Below are 19186 nucleotides of genomic sequence, written 5' to 3'. Positions count from 1 at the left end.
TTGGATGGGGCGTTCACCCTTTGTATGGGGAGGAGGAGATTACATTCTCTTCCTTTTTGGTGCTCTCCGTGGCACCTAGCGCTCTACTTGCCGTATACTAAGCATGCAATAAATGCTGGGGGATTATTTTAGGTTTTTCACCTTTTAAGGCTGGGAATTTTATAGACAGATAAAGCATCTATTAAGCTCTTACTATGTGCCAGGCCCTATGCTAAGTGGTAGGAATGCAAATATAAAATAACCCAAACAGTTCCTATGCTTAAGGAGCTTCCATTCTAATAGGGGAAGATAAAACATAAAGGGACCTGGAAAGGGGGGAGGGAAACCCATGGCGGGGGGAAGGCAGTGGTGGGTGAGGGGGAGCAGTCTAGACCACAGGAGTCAAACTCCAGGCTCACTGGCTGCAAGGGGCCCACAGAAATCCCAAGTGTAGCCTAAACCAGATTAGAATGTAAATGAGAAATGATCATATTTAAATTATTGATAATATTTATGAAAATATTTATTATAATGAAAATATTTAAATACATATTAAATATATTTAAACAAAATAAATGAAAACACATAGACAATGTTAGTTTGTGGTTTTCTAAGTCAATCTGGGCAGCTAGGTGACATCAGATAGAGTACTGGGCCTGGAGTCAGGAAGACTTGAGTTCAGATATGGCTTCAGACACTCACTAGGTGTGCGGCCCTGGGCAAGTCATTTCACCCGGTTTTCCTTAGTTTCCCCATCTAGAAAATGAGCTGGAGAAGGAAATGGCAAACCACTCCAATATCTTTGCCAGGAAAACCCTAAATGTGGTCATAAAGAGTTGGACGTGACTGAACAATAATAACAAAGTCAATCTGTGACCTACAGGGATCTGTTTCTATTTGAGTTTGACACCACTGGTCTAGAGTAGAAGAGGCAGCTGGAGGGTGGGGGAGGGGTGGTGTTTAAGTAGAAATGCCCTGGTTCCCGAGTTAGGGGACCTGGGTTCAAATCCTGCTTCTATGACTTACTACCTGTGTTACCTTCAGTAAGTCATTTAACTTCCATGGGCTTTATGTCCTCATTTGTAAAATGAGGGAGTCAGATTAGTTATCCCCTGAAATCCCTTCCAGCCCAGGATCTATGATCCTACGAATGGAGAAGCCCATATATGATCCATGTGGCCCTCTCGGTCCTCAAGTGTTGTCCTGTGACTGAATCCAAACTTCACAGAACAAATCCCCTGTAAAACTTGGACTCAATCAAAAGGCCACACCCAAAGACCTAGAAGGTTTTGAGGCCACAGGCTCCCCACCTCTGGTTCATTCTTTCATTTATTCAATAAGCGTTCATTATGTGTAGGCACTGTGAGTGAATGCTGGGGATATAAATACAAAAATGGAAATAATCCCTGCCCTCAAGAAATTAATATGTTGTTGGGGAAAATAACATGTACACGTACCAGTAAATACAAAACATATGCAAACTAAATACAAAATTTTTCTTGGCTAGAGGCTGCTCAGTAATGAAGTCTTGGTGTGGGTACTTAGGGAGAATAGGGCCTAAGCACTTCCTGCCATGACCTCCACTAGCTCTAGAAATTCTTTCCGCCCAACCTTTAATCAACTGGTCAAACTGGCATTCAAAGGAAGTCTGGGGTGGTTCCCACACTTGTTTTCACACCTTCTTTCACCAGAGTAGTATTTGGTTTGGGTGTTAACCAAAGATGACAAACCTAATGACCTCAATTCAAGGTGACCCTTTGCTTTCCATATTAATTTATATAAAAGGAAACAGGAAATGGAATGTCGGACCTTTTTCTTAAATCTCTGCATCTGAAATTTTGATCATGTTGGTTAAATTTAGGAAACAAGAGATTCATTTCCAAGAGGCCGGAAGTTAATGTATCATGATCTCCTTTTGTAGGAAATCCTGGAAGGAAGTTTTCTAAGTTGAGATTTGACCTTAGCCATACCTTACTCATGCAGACATCATGTAACACCTACAGTACAACTGACATGATTCACTCTAGGCAGCCATGATTTCATTTCCTTTTCTCTACCTCTTGCAGGGACTGTCTATTACAATAACCTCCTAATGGTCTACCTGCCTCCAATCTCTCCCCACTCTCCAACCCATCCTATACAACACTGCCAGATCGCTGTTTATTGTACCATTGTTTTCAATCGTTTCTGACTCTTCATGACCCTATCTGGGGTTTTCTTAGCAAAGATACTGTAATGGTTTGCCATTCCTTCTCTAGATCATTTTACAAATGAAGAAACTGAGGCAAAAGGGGTGAATTGGCTTGCCCAGGGTCACATAGCTTGTAAGTGTCTGAGGCCATATTTGAACACAGGTCTTCTGGACTCCAGGCCAGCTCTCTATCCACTATGCTAACTAGTTGCAGCTTCCTTGATGTTTCTCAAACAAGACATTCCATCTCCCAGTTCAGGGTATTTTCATTGGCTGTCCCTGCCCCCCCATGCCAGGAATGCTCTCCCTCCTCATCTCCATCTCCTGGATTCCTTGATTTCTTTAAAATCCCAGCTTAAATTCTACCTTCTGCAGGAAACCTTTCCAAATCCACTTTTTAATTCTAATGCCTTCTTTCTGTTTGATTATTTCCAGTTTATCCTGTATATAGCTTGTTTGTATGTACTTGTTTGCATGTTGTCTCTTTTACTACCCTATGAACTCCTTGAGAGCTGGAACTGTCTTTTACCTTTCATTGTATCCCCGGAACTTAGCAACAGGACCTGGCACATACTAACTGATTCCCACAGTCTATCCTGGACAACTTAAAATGATGGGCTTTAGCCCTGAAAGGAATTTCAGAGATCATCTGGTCCAACTGTTTCATTTTTCACATTAGGAAACCAAGGGAAAGTGACTAGTCCCAGGTCACATGGTAGTAAGAGGCAGAGATGGGATTCAAACCCTGGTCCTCTGGCTCCAAATCTGTGTGGAATAGGTATGGAAAAGTGACATTCCTGACCAGCTGGTAGAACATAGAATTTGAGTTTTCCTACAAGTAGGAATGGGCCATGGAAGACAGAAAGCTGGACTTGTGATCAGGAAGACCTGGGTTCCAGTCCTGCCTCTGACTGGCCATGTGACTTTAAATTTTAAGTTGTAGAATAGTGCCAACCTGCATTGGTAGAGGGAATTCTTCACCATGAGCTCTCTCCATTGATGTAATCACTGGTCAGGTCAGAAAATAAAAAGCAAAAACAAAAGATAGATTTTTATGGATTGCCTATTTATTTTTCACCCAGTCCCTAGGATAGTGAAGGGCATATGACTGAGAGAGTGTTAGAACAGAGTAAAAATGAAATTCCCCATTTCTCATGTGGGAAAATTGAAGTCATGACTTGGCATCAGTAGTGCTATGAGTCACAGAACAAGTTAGTCAACAATCAATCAATAAACATCTATTAAGTACCTACTACAACCCAGACAATGTGCTAGGTGCTGAGGATATGACTAAAGAGAATGAAACAATTCCTTCTCACAAATAGCTTACATTCAAATGGGAAAGGGATGTGTGTGTGTGTGTGTGTATGTGTGTGTGTGTGTGTGTGTGTGTGTGTGTGTACAGGCCTACTTCAGACATATTGTGGATTGGGTTCCAGACTACTGAGATAAAGTGAATATTGCAATAAAGCAAGTCACACAAATTTTTTGGTTTCCCAGTACATATAAAAGCTATGTTTACACTATATTGTAGTAGATTAAGTGTGCAATAGTATTATGTCTAAAAAATTTATATACCTTAATTTAAAAATACTTTATTGCTAAAAAATATTAACCATCATCTGAGCCTTCAGTGAGCCATGCTCTTTTTGTTGATAGAGGGTCTTGCCTCTATGTTGATGGCTGCTGACTGATCAGGGTGGTGGTTGCTGATGATTGGGGTGGCTGTGGCGATTTCTTAAAATAAGACAACAATGAAGTTTGTCACATCGATTGATTTCCTTTCATGAAAGATTTCTCTGTAGCATGTGATGCTGTTGATGGCATTTTATTCACAGAACTTCTTTCAAAATTGAAGTCAGTCCTCTCAAACTCTGCCGCTGCTTTGTCAACTAAGTTTATATAATATTCTTCAATATTGTTGTATCTCAGGGAATAGGGAGGCCCAAGGAGAGGGAGAGATGGGGGAGCAGGCAGTTGGTGGAGCAGTCAGAACACACACATTTATCAATTAAGTTCGTGTTCACTGACTTACATGAGCACGGTTCTTGGTGCCCCAAAACAATTACAATAATAACATCAAAGATCGCTGATCACAGATCACCATAACAGATATAATAATAATGAAAAAGTCTGAAATATTGCAAGAATTACCAAAATGTGACAGAGAAACACTATGTGAGCACATGCTGTTGGAAAAATGGCACCAATAGACTTGCTCCATGCAGGGTTGCCACAAACCTTCAATTTATAAAAAAACAAAAAAAAAATCACAATATTTGCAAAATACAATAAAGCAAAGTACAATAAAATGAGGTATGCTTGTATACATACATACACATATGTGTATATACATGTGTGTATATATGTGTACATATATACTCATAGCATATATATCATAAAGATTGTATATATTTGTCTACCGACAAAATTTAATTTATGATGACAAAGTTAGATGGAAAAATACTGTGCTTGCTATGATGGATTTTTTAAAAAAACATAAACATTCATTTGAAATCCATTGGTGGGACACAATCCAAAGCAGCCTGTCTTCCTGGTACAGCCAAGTAGTATACCAACTGCAAATGAGCAGCATGATTTACACCTACAGGTTCCCCCACAGGCACATTATCTGTATTTACTTTAATCCCAGAGGGCCTCACTTTCACACTTGGGCAGGCTCCTGGTGCAGCTCTCAGTTCAACTCCCAGAAATTTCAGGAACAAACAGGTCCCACCCACACTTACAATAAAGGTGTCACCATGTTACAGTAATGGCATTCACGATGTTAGGCAAGGGTGTGATGAGGTGTGACTACAAGTTGTCCATTAAAAACGTGGCTGTGGAAAAACCTGTCTAGGGAGACTGCCATTTTGGGGATCTGCCTGGGGAGTAGAAAGGGTAGAGAAGAGAGAAATCACAGCCCATTTGCATTTTCTCATCCCCTCCCCTCTCTTTTTCCAGGGTGACACAGAGCTCAACAGCAGCCCATTGTATGGAAGAAATAATGAAAAAAAGAAAACTGGGCCTATTAAGAAGATGGGTATTATGCAAAGAAAAGGCAGAACAAGATAGGAGCTGAAAAATAAAGATAGCTATGAATAAATGAGCTAAGAGGTTTAAACACCCAGACTTGGCAAGGTCTGTAAGCAAAGTTGCTCCTTTCTGAGACCCTGTATCAATGTAGGTTGTCAGAAACAATGGGCCTATTTTTAAGTGAGATCTTCTTACATGCTCATGTCAAGGACGGAACATGTAATATATTTGTGTGAGCCGGCTATCTTCTTTCTGTAAATAATCTCTCATTTGGACAATTTTGATCCTTAGTCCTAATGAGTTTAAATAAAAGTAATATCAACAAAAAAGTGTGATGGACATTCTTTTGTTTTTCATGGAATAGTTTGATTTCTTTCCTTTTTTTTTTTGCACCCTCTAAATCTAAAAGGAATGTTTAAACAAATATGAAGTCTAATTTTAGAAAAATTTTATGATGTGTAGTTAACACGCAATATTGGTCCACTGTCATCTTAACTCACAAGCTTTGCCTCTATCCGAGATGATTTTAAAAATAATGAAGAGTAGGAAAAACTCTTTGCACCCAATTAGAATACCCAATTTCTAAGCTAAGGGGCTGAGGAATATTCCCCAAGCTGACATAGCCATTCAGTCGACGTGTACTATGTAATCTTACGTGCATTCTTTCAAAAGCACTTATTAAGTGCCTACAAATTGCCAGGCAGAGAAGCAGCACAGAATAGTGAATAGGGAACTGGCCTCAAAGCTAGGAAGACCTGAATTCAAGTCTCCACTTTGACATAGATTGGTTGTATGATCACTGGACAAGTCACTTAATATCTCTTAGTGCCCTAAGCAACTCTCTGAGACTCTAAATTGCAAAGAAAAGTGTTAGATCTGCATTGATGGAGGAAATTTTCCCACCTGGAAGTTCCCTATACCAATGACATCACAGATCCCATCTCTCTCGTCTCTGAAAGAGGCGATAGAAGCAAATGTTTAGTACTAGGCTAGAACTCATCTACTCTGTGAACATTGAAAATGGGGATTTCCCTGTAGACTATTTGGGAAGGGAACTTTTGAACCCCCATTCTCTACTGGGGCCACTTTTGGCTGTGTACATATATGAGTCTATTGCCCTCTAGTGGTTGGGGACCCAGAAAGATATTACTGGGGATAAAGGGAACTAAGGATTTCAAGTCTGTGTCCATGCAAGGAGAAATCTCAGGAAGGCATATTAGTATAATTTGGTAAGTGAAATTGGGCCTTTTATTGGAAAAAAAATTTCCCAAGAGATTTGTAGAAATGTCCTGGGAAAAACAGACTTTGGTGGCACCCAGCCTGACAGGTGTACAAAATTTATCTTCCTCATCAGTAAGAATTAATGTTTACAAATCACATTACACTCATTATCTCATTTAGTTCTCACAACAACCCTGTGAGGTCGGTGCTGTTATTATCCCCATTTAATAGATGGGGAAACTTAAGCAGGGGTTACATGACTTGCACAAAGTCACACAATTTATTAAGTGTCTCAGAATTTGAATACAAATCTTATCAAATCTAAGTCTGGTACTCTATCCACCATGGCTCCTAGCTGTCCCATAAATATACCAAGGACTTATTAACAGAGTAACATGCTAGGTGCTAGGGATGCAAAGACAAAAAAAGGGAAAACAATCCCTGCCCTCAAGGAACTTACATTCTACTGAATTTATTGGGGGAGGGGGGTGTGTGCACCGCATATAAGTAAAGACACTATAAACAGAGAGCGGGGCAATGGTAATTTCAGGAAGAAGACAAGCAAACCATTTTGTAAAGAGGGATCTTTATCAAGTTCTTCACATCTGGCCTCTTTGAATCCCTTATGTACTTCAAGGCTCTAGTGCCAGCTCTTAGACATGAGGTCTTTCCTGATACTTCCCATCAATAGCTATTTCCCTTTTCTACTCCAACATCCTAAGAAATGATTCACTTTGTATACATTTTTTATTTCTCTGGGTACACGTGGTTTGCCTAATAGAATATAAGTTTCTTGAGAGCAGGGATTGTCTCATCTTCGTCTCTAAGCCCAGAACCTAGCTCAGAGCCTGCTTGCTCACTGACTTGCATTGCTTAAATTTCACAATTTTTTCTAAAAGTAAGCTTCATTACAATATATAGTACATAATGTAGGTCTTTGAACTTATTCAGGAAGATGAGGAAAAATGCTACTGACCCACCATTAGTATTGTTTTGTTTTTCTGGGAAACCAAATCAATGGAGAAGGGTTTACATATTGTCTTACCTGCTTCACATTTTAGCTAATGGTGTATAGCAGGATGGTTGGATGAGGTTAGAAGTGAAGACTATAGGTATAGAAAAGAGTGTTGGTAACTGCACAAACCGGGAATCAAGGCCATTGCTTGAGCACCCTGTTCAATTAAGGTAATGGACCAAAGACTGCTATATGTCAGCTCCAGTAAAATACAAGTTCTTTTAGGATTAGGATTGTTTTTGTTTTGTTCTAGCTCAGTGCCTGGCATATAAAATATGGACTGAATCTGTGGTTTCACAAGAATAAAGAATTCCTGGATATGGAAACTCCCTTTGCCGATTTAGGTCATCGTTTTTGCTGCTACTTACAGTCTTAAGAGAGCTGTCTAGAATGCTGAGAAGTTAAATGATTTGCTTAGGATCATTGAACCAGTATGTCTCAGAGATGAGACTTGAACCCAGGGCTTCCTTTTTTATAAGGCTAGCTCTCTATTCTTTATGTCATGTTGCCGCTCTGCTTGGCACATAGTAGGTGCCTTACAAATGTTTGTTGAATGAAAGACTACATAGTAGTGTTAATACTTTTACTGATTGGTCATAATAGTTCGGGGCATATTTCTCAGCCCCCTTGGCTTACAAATGATATTGAATTTGAAGTGTTATGAGATCCACCAGCCTCTCTCCCTTTCCCTAGCACAAAACCTTACTGATTGGTATATAGGAAATCACATTTGTAAATCAAATCAGGCATGGAGGCAGTTTTTTTGCCACTTAGATTTGGGGGAATGTGTGTCAGGAGTGATGAAGGTTATGCTCACGGGGCATATGTGACTATATCCAGTCTTCCTAGGGACAGAATCATTTAGTAATGCAATTCACTATCATCCCGAATGATGAAGGATAAACTTAGAGACCATAAAGAGCAACTGATGTCAAGAGTATTTGCTGTCTGTATTTGTTATCTTTCCCTCAGAGCCTCCTTCCTCAACAGGTCTCTGCCACGATCTTCATTTGTGGACATGAAATTGGTAGGAGGGCCACAAGTGTATTTACATTAGGTACGAAGTAAGCATTTAAATGAGTGTGTCGCCCTAAGTCAGACTTTATCTTCTTCAAACAACATCAAAGTTCTCCACCCCAAGACCAGAAAAATCATGGTAGATAGCCTCCTGTGTGTTTTTAGAATTAAAATTTAAATCATGGATAGCTTGAAAGGGACACCCTTTAAAGTGCTTGGCACATGGGAAGTACTTGATAAATGCTTTTTTTTCTCATTCAATCATTCACCCAACCACCATCTTCAGAGCAGGAAAACCAATGCCACTTTTTACCTCACTGCCACCTATAATATGCCAGCATCTCTCCAAGTACAAAGTTGACATATGGTATTTATGAGAATTTGGTATGCTTTTTATATGCTATATTTGATTCTAAATGTGAATTCAAGGTTTTGGGAGGTAAAAGGACCACCTGAGAAGCATGCATGAATTACTGATGGCTTCCAGACAAAAATACTATTTCAATTCGATTCAGCTGAGCATTTATTAAACACCTACTAAATGCCAAGTACTATGCCTGGAGAAACAAAGTCCAAAAAATGAAGTCATCTCTGCTCTCAAGGAACCATATTCTACTGGGGGAAACAACACTGGCTTGGGGGAGAATACCAAAGCCTTATCTAGGAAGTGGCCGTGAGTTGAGCCTTGAAGAAAACTAATGGATAGAGATGAAGAGACCCCGTCAATGACTGGTCTCATTCCTATTCAGTAAAGAAGCATGTATCTAGTAGTCTCCAAGAGTGTACTTTATTGGAGGCAGCTAGGAGGCGCAGTGGATAGAGCACCAGCCTGGGAGTCAGGAGGACCTGATTTCAAATCTGGCTTCAGACACGTGACACTTACTAGCTGTGTGACCCTGGGCAAGTCACTTAAACCCCGATTGCCTAAAAAAGAAAAAAAAAAGAAAAGGAAAAAAGCGTACTTTATTGGAATTCTCTAAAAACAATAACAAAAACAAATGATGATATTGCAATTCATCTTTACCTTAACCCTTTCCCCTCCCCAATCTGAATCTTTATTATTTCCTTAGACTGAATTTAACATTCATACAACTCTCTCAAAATGTAATTTCAGCAACTGAGTTTCTAAGAAATAACATCAAAGTTCTCCACTAGGAGATGAGAAAATCCCTGATAGACAGCCTCTCAATAACCTGTCATTATAAGAGCTACTATTCATTTCAGACCCAAATTTGCCTCCAACCCACACATTCCTCAGGGTTTCAAGCCCTTTTATCCCTGCAGATCAAGGCATCTGCCAAACTGATTCATGAGTCTGAGGATAGAGAAAATGTTGCTTGTGCCACCAAATGAATATAAAAGAAGGGGAAATAGCCATTTCCCCCATCAGGAAGGACCATTTAATTTGACCTTATCTTTCCCATTGCAAGCATTAATAGAGGGAATTTCCAGAGGGAAATGGGAAACTGCCAATGCACTGAACTGGACAAAATTCTGTCTACATAGAATCTTCTGTTCTGGGCCTCGTCTGGCAATATCCTTATACCCCCAATTATAAGGACTATCATTGCTTATTAACATGTAGTAATCCACTACCCTTGATAGTGAACAGAGGCCCTATCTTGGAGTCAGGGAAACCTGGGTTTAGTCACTTACAGGGTTACTGCCCCAGGCATTTCTCTAAAATGTGCCCACAAGGATGAAAGCGTGGGTCTGGACAAAAACAACATATATTTTGAGGTTTTAATCCCTTTGTTTAAAGATTACAAGACACCTTTATAGATGTCAGTCCATTAATTCTTACCTTTGAGGTAGGTAAGTAGCAAATGCTACTGACTCATTTTGACAGAGATTCTGAGGGATACTGAAGTTAAATAGTTGTGGCACAAATGAAACCACTTAACATAATAATAATTATTATTATTAACAATAAGTTACATTTATAGGTGCCTACTATGTGCCAGGCACTATGTTAAGTGCTTTACAATTATTATTTCATTTGATCCTGGAGGTAGGTGTTATTTCATAATTGAGGAAACTGAAGCAAACAGAGGTTAAATGACTTGTCCAGGGTCACACAGCGAGTGCTTGTCTGAGCTGGATTTGAACTCAGCTCTTCCTGACCAGCGCTCTATCCAATGCAACACCTATAAACGAATGTTTACTTGGAAGATCTAGCAAGAACAAAGTACAAATATTTTCTTTAATATCTTGGCAGCATACTTTCTCCTGCACTTGGGTCTCTGGGGACTTGTAGGCTCAGTTTAACTCAGTTCTCATATAGCATTGGCTCCTCCAAGTTTAAATTCAAACGACACATCTCTGCTGAATAATCTTTCTTTCAGATACTGCTGGGCCAAGGGCCCAAAGGTCACTCTTTGTTTCTTGTGACATCAATTCTTCATTGGCTCTACAACCCAGACTCTGGGATGCCACAGTGACCTCCTGACCTTTTGAACTCTGAAAGTCAGAGGCTCCAATCTACTACACTTTAAAAGGAAAAGAACAAATGCCAGGCCAAAGATAGAGGCCCATTTCTTTGGGCCACATGGCCTCAGGAGGGATAAGGCCCTAAGGCCTTTCTCCTTTTTGTATTGTCTTTTACCAGATGCTGCGAGCAGTGAAAAGGATGGAGGCAAGAGATACATGGTAGAAGCTGGCGAGGGCCTTTTGAGCGCCTCCACAGCCAATAAAAAAGTTTCCCATTTACTACATGGTTAGCATACTGGAACCCATTATAGATTGGAACTCCATTTCTCTCTGGGCTCTGCTCTTGACTCTCTAGACCTCTTTCTCCACTATTTCCCCTTCTCATCCTGGAAGATCATGCCATTCCTGTAGCCCCTTTCTTTGATTGATCAGTTCCTCCTGGAAACTCCATTTTAAGGAAAGTGCCCAGGCCAGCCATGTTCACTCCTTCATTCCTCTCCAGGCTCCGCTTCTGACTGTCTGGACTTCTTTCTCTCCCATACTCCCAAACGGGTACCTTTTCAGCCCACCTTCAGCCTCCTTTTATGTGCTGTCTCCCCCGTATCAGATTGAAAGCTCCTTAAGGACAAGGACTATTTTTCTCTTAGCTTATATGTCTATTTCCATGGCTTAACACAGTGCTAGACATATAGTACTTGCTTAATAAATGTCTGTTGACTTGCCTTGATTATCTATGCTTGCTCCACACTTTTTCCAAAGCACTTCCCTTATACTTCATCATTCAAGATGAAGATGGCTTCCCAGACTTTCCATGTGGGGAATTTGCATTATCCAAGCAAGCTGATGGCATCTGCACATGCACCAGACCCTGGTTACCCCTATATCTAATGCCTCAGTGACAAATGCAAGGCTTTTTCTATGGAAAGACAATACCTAGGAAAAGCCTTTGTTGGTCAAAGGTTACAAACAGCCAGTTCTCAAAAGAATAAATCCAAGCTCTTATCAGCCATATAAAAAATGCTCCAAATCATTAATGATTAGAAAATGCAAAGTGAAGCAATTTAGATGTTCTACCTCATGCTCATTAAATTAGCAAAGTTGACAAAAAGGGAAAAGGACAAATGTTGGAGGGGTTTTGAGAAAACAGGCACACTACTACATTGTTGGTAGAGCTACGAATTGCTCCACCTATTTTGGAAAGCAATTTGGAAATATGCCCCAAAAGTCACTAAACATACCCTTGACTCAGCAATACCATTACTAAACCCATAGTCCAAAGAATGAAAGAAAGAGGGAAAGGATTTTTATACACAAAAATATTTATTTCAGCTATTTTTGTAGTGACAAAGAACTGAGAACAAAAGGAGTGTCTATCAATTGGGGAATAGCTAAACAAATTAAAATGTATCAAAGTAATGGAATACCATCGTGATATGAAGAATTATGAAAGGAATGGTTTCAGAGAAACCTGAGAAGACTTGCATAAACCGATAAAGAGAGAAGTAAGCAGAACCAGGAGAATAATTTATATGATAGCAGCAACATTGTAAAGACAAACAACTCTGAAAGACTTAAGAACTCTGATCAATACAATAACTAAGCACAATTTCAGGAGCTCAGTGATGATGCATTTTACCTTCCTCTTGACAGATGAACTCAAGATGCAGAACATGACATACATTTTCAGACACAGTTCATGTAGGAATTAATTTTATTTGATTATGCTTATTGGTTACAAGAGGTTTGTTTTTCTTTTTTCATTTGGGGGAGAAAGAAATTTGGGAGGAGGAGGGGAGCTAGTGATAATATTGCCGAAAAAAGAAAAGGAAAGGAAAGATGGTCATTGGAGTGTTTTTTAAACTTGCAGAAGAGAATAGAAGGAATTTCAGAAGAGAACACTGACAGGCAGGCTATCTTTGAAAGTAACATGTTGAATTTATTATATACTCAATAACTTACTGCATATTATTATTTGATATATATCATTTATTTCACATATTAGATGCCTTTCCTCTGAGATTATCTCAATTTATCCTGTACATATCTTGTTTATACACAGCTATTTGCATGTTGTTTTCCCTGTTAGACTGTAAACTCCTTGAAGGCAGGAACCATTTTGGTATTCTTTGTGTCCCTGGCACATAGAGTAATGCTGGGCATACAGTAGGCATTTAATAAATACTTGCTGACTTGAATGACAATTTTTAAAAATCATATGACTTCATGTGTAATTATATATATGACAAATGCCTTCATATATATGGCTTTCATATATACTCTTTTTCTCTTCCACTTTGCATAAGGAAATGTTCATTTAATTTTTTGTGTGTTTAAATTCAGAATTTAAAAATTAATTTAAAAAAATTTTAAAGCCTTTGTTTGCTTCTTACCTCCTTCTCCCCTCCCAATATGATTTACCACATTTTATTTGCTAAAGAATGTTCATGCTGGTTATCCACAATCCTTTGGTGTCTATTTGGTATCAATTCATTAAATTAATTAAATTTTTCCACTGCAGATTCTCATTTCCTTACTCCACCCTGTTTCATATTCTCTATCTTGTCTTTTGAGAATGGAAGCTCTTCAAGGGCAGAACAATGTTCATCTAGAGATAGGGCTTCCTATATTGTAGGTATTTAATAAAGGCAATTTGTGAATCAAAATGAGTGGAAAGCTAGAACAAAGAACAAGATATAAATATATTAGAACCTTGGCATAGTGGGTTTGACATTGGACTTGGAGTCAAGAGGACCTAGGTTCAAATCCCTCCTCAGATATTCCGTAGTGTGGTTAGACTCCAAGGTCCCTTCCAGCTTTAAATCTCTGGCCCTCTGAGAACAAGATCTGATGTGTAATTAAAACAAACTGATCCTGACCAATAGGCTAGGATAATTAAACAAATTATTGATAAGAGGCAGCATGGTATAGTGGATAGACAACCATCTTCTGAGTCAGGAAGATCTAATTTCAAGCCCTGCTTCTAAAACATATGGGCTGTGTGACCCTGGCCCAGTCAGTCGGTCAACAATTGATCAACAAATATTTATTAAACATGTACTAGGTGCCATGCACAGGGCATGGAGGTGGGAGATTGAGTGTTATATGTGAGAAACAGAGAGAAGGCTAGTCTAGCTGGATCACAGAGTACGGGAAGAGGAGTGACATCCAATGAGGATGAGAAGAAACGTTAGGGCCAGGGTATATGGGGCTTTAAGAGCTAAACAGCAGAGTTTATATTTGATCCTAGAAGCAACAGAGAGTACTGGAGTTAGTTGAGTAGGGAAGCCATACAGTCAGATAGGTGCTTATGGAAAATTACTTCAGCAGGAATGGGTAAGATGGAATGGAGAGAGGAGAGACTTGATTCAAGGAGACCAATTAGGAGGCTGACACAATAATCTAGGCAAGAGATGGTGAAGGCCAAACTAAGACAGTAGCTGAGTCAGTGGAGATGAGAGATGTTGTTGAAATAGAAATGACAAAATATGTCAACTGATTGGGTCTGTGGGGTGAAGGAGAGTGAGGTAAGGAGTCCAGGATAATGCCAAGGTTATAAGCCTGGGTGACTGGAAGGATGGTGGCTTTTACCAGCAATATTCCACAGTGACCACATCTCTATATCTATATATGTAATACCCCGCCTTCAATTCACACTTGTGGATTTGGTCCTCCAGAAGGACAACTATCCAGGGTTCAAGGCATTCTCTGCACCCCTTATAGCTCATGAACTCCCACCCATGTGTCTACCTTCAATAGTCACTCAGAGGAAAACAATTTGCTGAAAGCAAGGGCATTTACGAAATGGCAGAGTAAGAGCAGTAGCTACAAACCATTTACCCCCAAACCTGGGGTGCACTCTTCCACAAATACACAGAGCTTCAGTAGGACGAGTGGAAGGGGGTACATAAAATATATTAACAGTAGAGAGGAAAACACATAAGGAATGTACATAACCAAGGCAACTCACGCCTCTGGCATTGCAGGGCCCTAATGTCCTTTCTCTTCTCATGGTGTCTTCATGCTTCTCTCTCTGGGTAAAATGAATCAGCCAGGCTGGTCTGTCAACTTGATTCTAAAGCTGGACTCTCTAGTGTGCTCTCTGTTTGGCACATTGTCTCCTAATGGGTATATGATTCTAAAGCAAGAAACCACAGCTGATGGGGGTAGGAGGCAGAATATTGGGAATTCACTCCCCCTTTTCTACTACCCCCCCGACACTGTGGAAGACATACAAGGGAAAAAGTGAAGATTCTCTTTCTTTTTTTTTTTCTATGTTCCTTTTTAAAGAAATTTTTATTTTTAATTTGTGGAATAAAACAAGCATTTCCATGACATAGTACAATAAAAAAAGATGATTGCACATGAAAATGCAAATCTGCTATGCATAACTTGCTATTCCTTTCAAACATACAACAAAATTATCATGTAAATTTCCTTTTTTCTCTCCCCCTACAAGAGACAGTTACCATTAGAAACAAATAGGTATGTATATGTATGTATATATGTATGTATATATGTAAAATTATTCTATACATACTTCTACTTCTCAGTTCTTTCTCTGTTTGCAGGTAGCATCTTTCTTCATATGTTCTTTATAGTTAATTTTGGTATTTATAATAGACAAAATAACTTATTTTCTCAAAGTCACTCTTAAAACAACATTGCTGTTTGTTCTCTTGGTTCTGCTCATTTCACTCTTCATTATTTCATGCAAGTCTTTCCATGTTTTTCTAAAATCATTGAACTCATCATTTCTCATAGCACAGTAGTATTCTATCACAATCACATACAACTTGTTCAGCCACTCCATAATTGATGGGCATCCCTGCAATTTCCAGTTCTTTGCCACCACAAAGAGAACTGCTATAAACATTTTAGAACATACAGGTTCTTTTCCTTTTTCCCTAATCATCTTTGGAAACAGACCAAGTAGTGGTATTGGCATAATTCCAGATTGCTCTCTAAAATGCTTGGATCATTTTAAAATTCCACCAACAGGAGCTGGGTTCTTCCTCCATAGCTAGCTGTCTTTTCAATGGCCAGAGATGACCCTTTTCAGAGCTTGCTCATACATTTTAAGGCCTACCAGGGATGTGACTGGTCTTTCAAGCATCCAATAGCTACTCTGTAATTCTACCCAGTAGATTAAAGGTTTCTTCTTAATTCCTCATAGAATAAAAGTGAAAATACTTTATGTACTTCCTTTACAGTGTCCCATCAAAATCTGAAAGGAGTGAACCATTTGCACTTGGGATATTCCCAATTTCCTACTCTTACACTCCGAGTGTGTGACATGCAGGGTTTCATGCATTTCATAAACTTTGGATGAAGCCATTTAAAGTCTAAATGGGGCAAAACCATAACACCTCATTGTCTCTATTACCTGCTACTTACCTACTGTCATTTCATCAAGTGAGTTGGGGGGACTCAGTTGATCAGAATTCCCCTGATCAATTCCAGATCCACACAATTGACTGAAAGCTGTAGACAATACAAGATTTCACTGTGCTTACTGCTTATTGATTACAAAAAAAAGACTTTAAATCAGGAGAGCAAATTATCCCTTTAATGACTTTCTTCCTACAAGGTATTTCCTATTCATACATCAAAACCATTCTATATTCCTTGGAAGACATAAAAGCAGAGGTAACTTTGTTCAACAACCCTTTGAATATCAATATGACATAAGAAATAAAACAGAGATGTATGCTCACCAAAGGTATTAGTCATTGTTCAGGAGACCCAGCACATAGTTCAAGCTGAAGAAGAACTCCATAGAGATGATGAGGTCTTCTAGATGCTACTGTTTGTTGATGACATTGTTCCAGTTCAAACCCTAGAACACTGCAGAACCCTCTGAAAGAGATTCATAACCACACGTGAGTTTTGTCTAGTAGATGTAGATATTGCCTTGATTATGACATGTAATTGGATGGAAAACCTACTGAGCTCATCCCAAATTCCATCTTGGACAGATAGTTCAAATGGATAGCAAGTTGGATCAAGAATTAAAGAGGAGAAGAAACAGGCTAGATTGGCTTTATAAAAATGCAGTTCTTTTAATGAACCCCAAAGCTCTCCCAGACACAAAACTCCATCTTTTTATGGCAATTTTGAATCTGTATTGTTGTATGGCTGAAATTGTCTAAAGAATTTAAAATGATTATTAGTGAAAAGGGAATAAAGAAACATATACTGGATATGATCAGGCTGCAAAATCTAGCAAAAGGAGAACTTCAAAGAAAAACCAAACTAAAGGATATCACCAGGGAAATGTACAGTCTTCGGGGGGGAGAGGAGGAAGATGGGCTGGTCATGTGGTGAGAGCAAAGGATAATACTTGCATAGACTGGTATCCTCTAACATTAGGAAAAATAAGAAAAGCTAACATTTATATGTTATATATCATATTTATGTACCATATTTAAGGTTTTCAAAGCATTTTACACACTATCTCATTAAGACCTTAAAACAACCCTTTGAAGCAGGTGCTATTATTATCACCCCCATTTTACAGATAAGGACACAACCTGAGAAAGGTTAAGTGAACTTACCTAGTATCACGTAGGTAGTAAATAAATTCTACCTATCTAAGGCAGAATTTAAACACAAGTCTTCTTAACTCCAGTCCATCACTCTAACCTACCAGTCACCTAGCTAACCTGGGTGAAATTGAGAAAGGTTCCCAGCACATTGAGTGGACCAATACCTGTCCGCCCCCACTCCTCCAAGTTATGGGAACATTCGGATAAGTCACTAGGATGGGCAGATATCAACAAGGGAATATCTGCACCAATGAGATCACAGATTGATTTGAGTAATTTCTGCTTTATCCAGCCCCCAAAGCCTAGAGATAAACAACAACACTGCATCTTCTGAGTTCCTGTAACTCTTATGGCATTCCGATGGCACAAGAACCAGATAAAGAAGTCATTAGAAGTGGGAGGAAACATGGAAAATGGCTTCCTATTGCCTCCAGAGTAAACTTCAAGCTCTTGTCTGACATCTAAATCCATCCACAGTCTGTTGCTTCCCTATTTCTAGCCTCAGTAGTATAGTGGAATGTAGTGGTTCTCAAAGTGTGAGCAGCAGACCCCTGGGGGTCCCTAAGAACCTTTCAGGAGGGTCTGCCAGATCAAAATTATTTTTATAATAATACTAAGATGTTTTAATTTGTAACATAGTAAATATATATGTATATATATATACATGTGTGTATATATATATATACAGGATTGTATGTATATATGTATGTGTGCACAGATATACACAAATATATACATATATGCAGATATACACCTATAGGAATATGTGTATATTGTGTGTACATATACACACATACATATACACATATACATGCATGCATACATGTGTGTGTGAAAACCTGGGCTTCTCTGAGAATGTCCACTTCTCCTAACATGGAGATGACCTTTAGAGCATGCCCAGTTTGCCTAACATGGAGGCCTTTGCATCCCTTAGCATGTGGGTAGGGGTAGTCTCCTTTGATTGGCTGCCTATGTCTTTAAAACTGGTGAGATTGAATATTAGCTCTCTTTTCAGGGTCTGCAGAGGGTGAAGATCCCAGCTCACCCATAGCAAACCAGTGAGAGGGAAAAACACTTTCTTTCCCTTTCACCTTCTCTTTTACTGGGCCTGAGAAATAGGCCTGGGGTTGTTTGTTTCTGTTGTTGTTTGTTCTCCTGAGATTCAGCTGAGTCAGGTGATCCACACAGGACCTGGAAGTTCGAGCTTTGGTCACCTTAGAGCCAGGACTGCAGGCACTGACGTTTCACCAGCATAAAAGCCCTAGGGCTCAAGCCAGAGAGGGGTTCTGGACTTAGAACTGGGACTGTGCTGTATAAGACCTGAGCTAAACCATAACTCTAATCCCTTTCTTCTCCCCAGTGACTGAGATGGTAAAAAGGGGTCTAGGGAATAATGCCTCCCATACATTGGGGGAGGAAGTTTATACATTTGTGATTATAGCTTCTCAAGTAATTCTATGTAAAAAATTATTGTCAATGGCTAAATGGAACTGGGATGCTGGGGACTATCTCCTACTATACAGGGAACACCATCAGAGGGGGCTGGAATCATTTGCAGAGAGCCTAGACCCCCCCCACCCCAATCTCCTTAAGGGTATAGGAGAAACTGGGGGAGGAATGAAATATAACCTACCTGGCTTTCAGGCCGTGAGGGCCAGAGTGGTATGTTATCTGTCTCCGTCTCTCCACCCCTCTCTCTCTCCAAACACACACACACACACACACACACACACACACACACACACACACACA

At 39.5% G+C, this 19186-nt stretch overlaps 1 protein-coding gene and 1 long non-coding RNA gene across 2 annotated transcripts in view; one reads left to right on the top strand and one right to left on the bottom strand.

Moving 5' to 3' along the window:
* The window catches only part of LOC114052071 (myosin-16), a 75126-nt gene extending 69607 nt beyond the window's left edge, over window positions 1–5519 (top strand). The window contains exon 42 of the mRNA XM_027874485.1: window positions 5135–5519. The gene's annotated coding sequence lies outside the window, so the exon portion shown is untranslated. The remainder of the gene's footprint in view (window positions 1–5134) is intronic.
* Window positions 5520–9348: 3829 nt separating this feature from the next.
* On the bottom strand, window positions 9349–16740 carry LOC114052074. Its single transcript, XR_003570225.1, has 3 exons — window positions 16604–16740; window positions 16284–16370; window positions 9349–9383 (listed from the first exon to the last, which is right to left on the bottom strand). It is a non-coding gene; the product is annotated as an uncharacterized LOC114052074 (long non-coding RNA).
* Window positions 16741–19186: the final 2446 nt, after the last annotated feature.

This window comes from Vombatus ursinus, unplaced genomic scaffold (genome assembly GCF_900497805.2).
Source record: "Vombatus ursinus unplaced genomic scaffold, bare-nosed wombat genome assembly UNPS02014807.1, whole genome shotgun sequence".
Taxonomy (NCBI): domain Eukaryota; kingdom Metazoa; phylum Chordata; class Mammalia; order Diprotodontia; family Vombatidae; genus Vombatus; species Vombatus ursinus.
The sequence above is the reverse complement of the archived record's forward strand: the minus strand, read 5'-3'. Positions and strand labels throughout refer to the sequence as shown.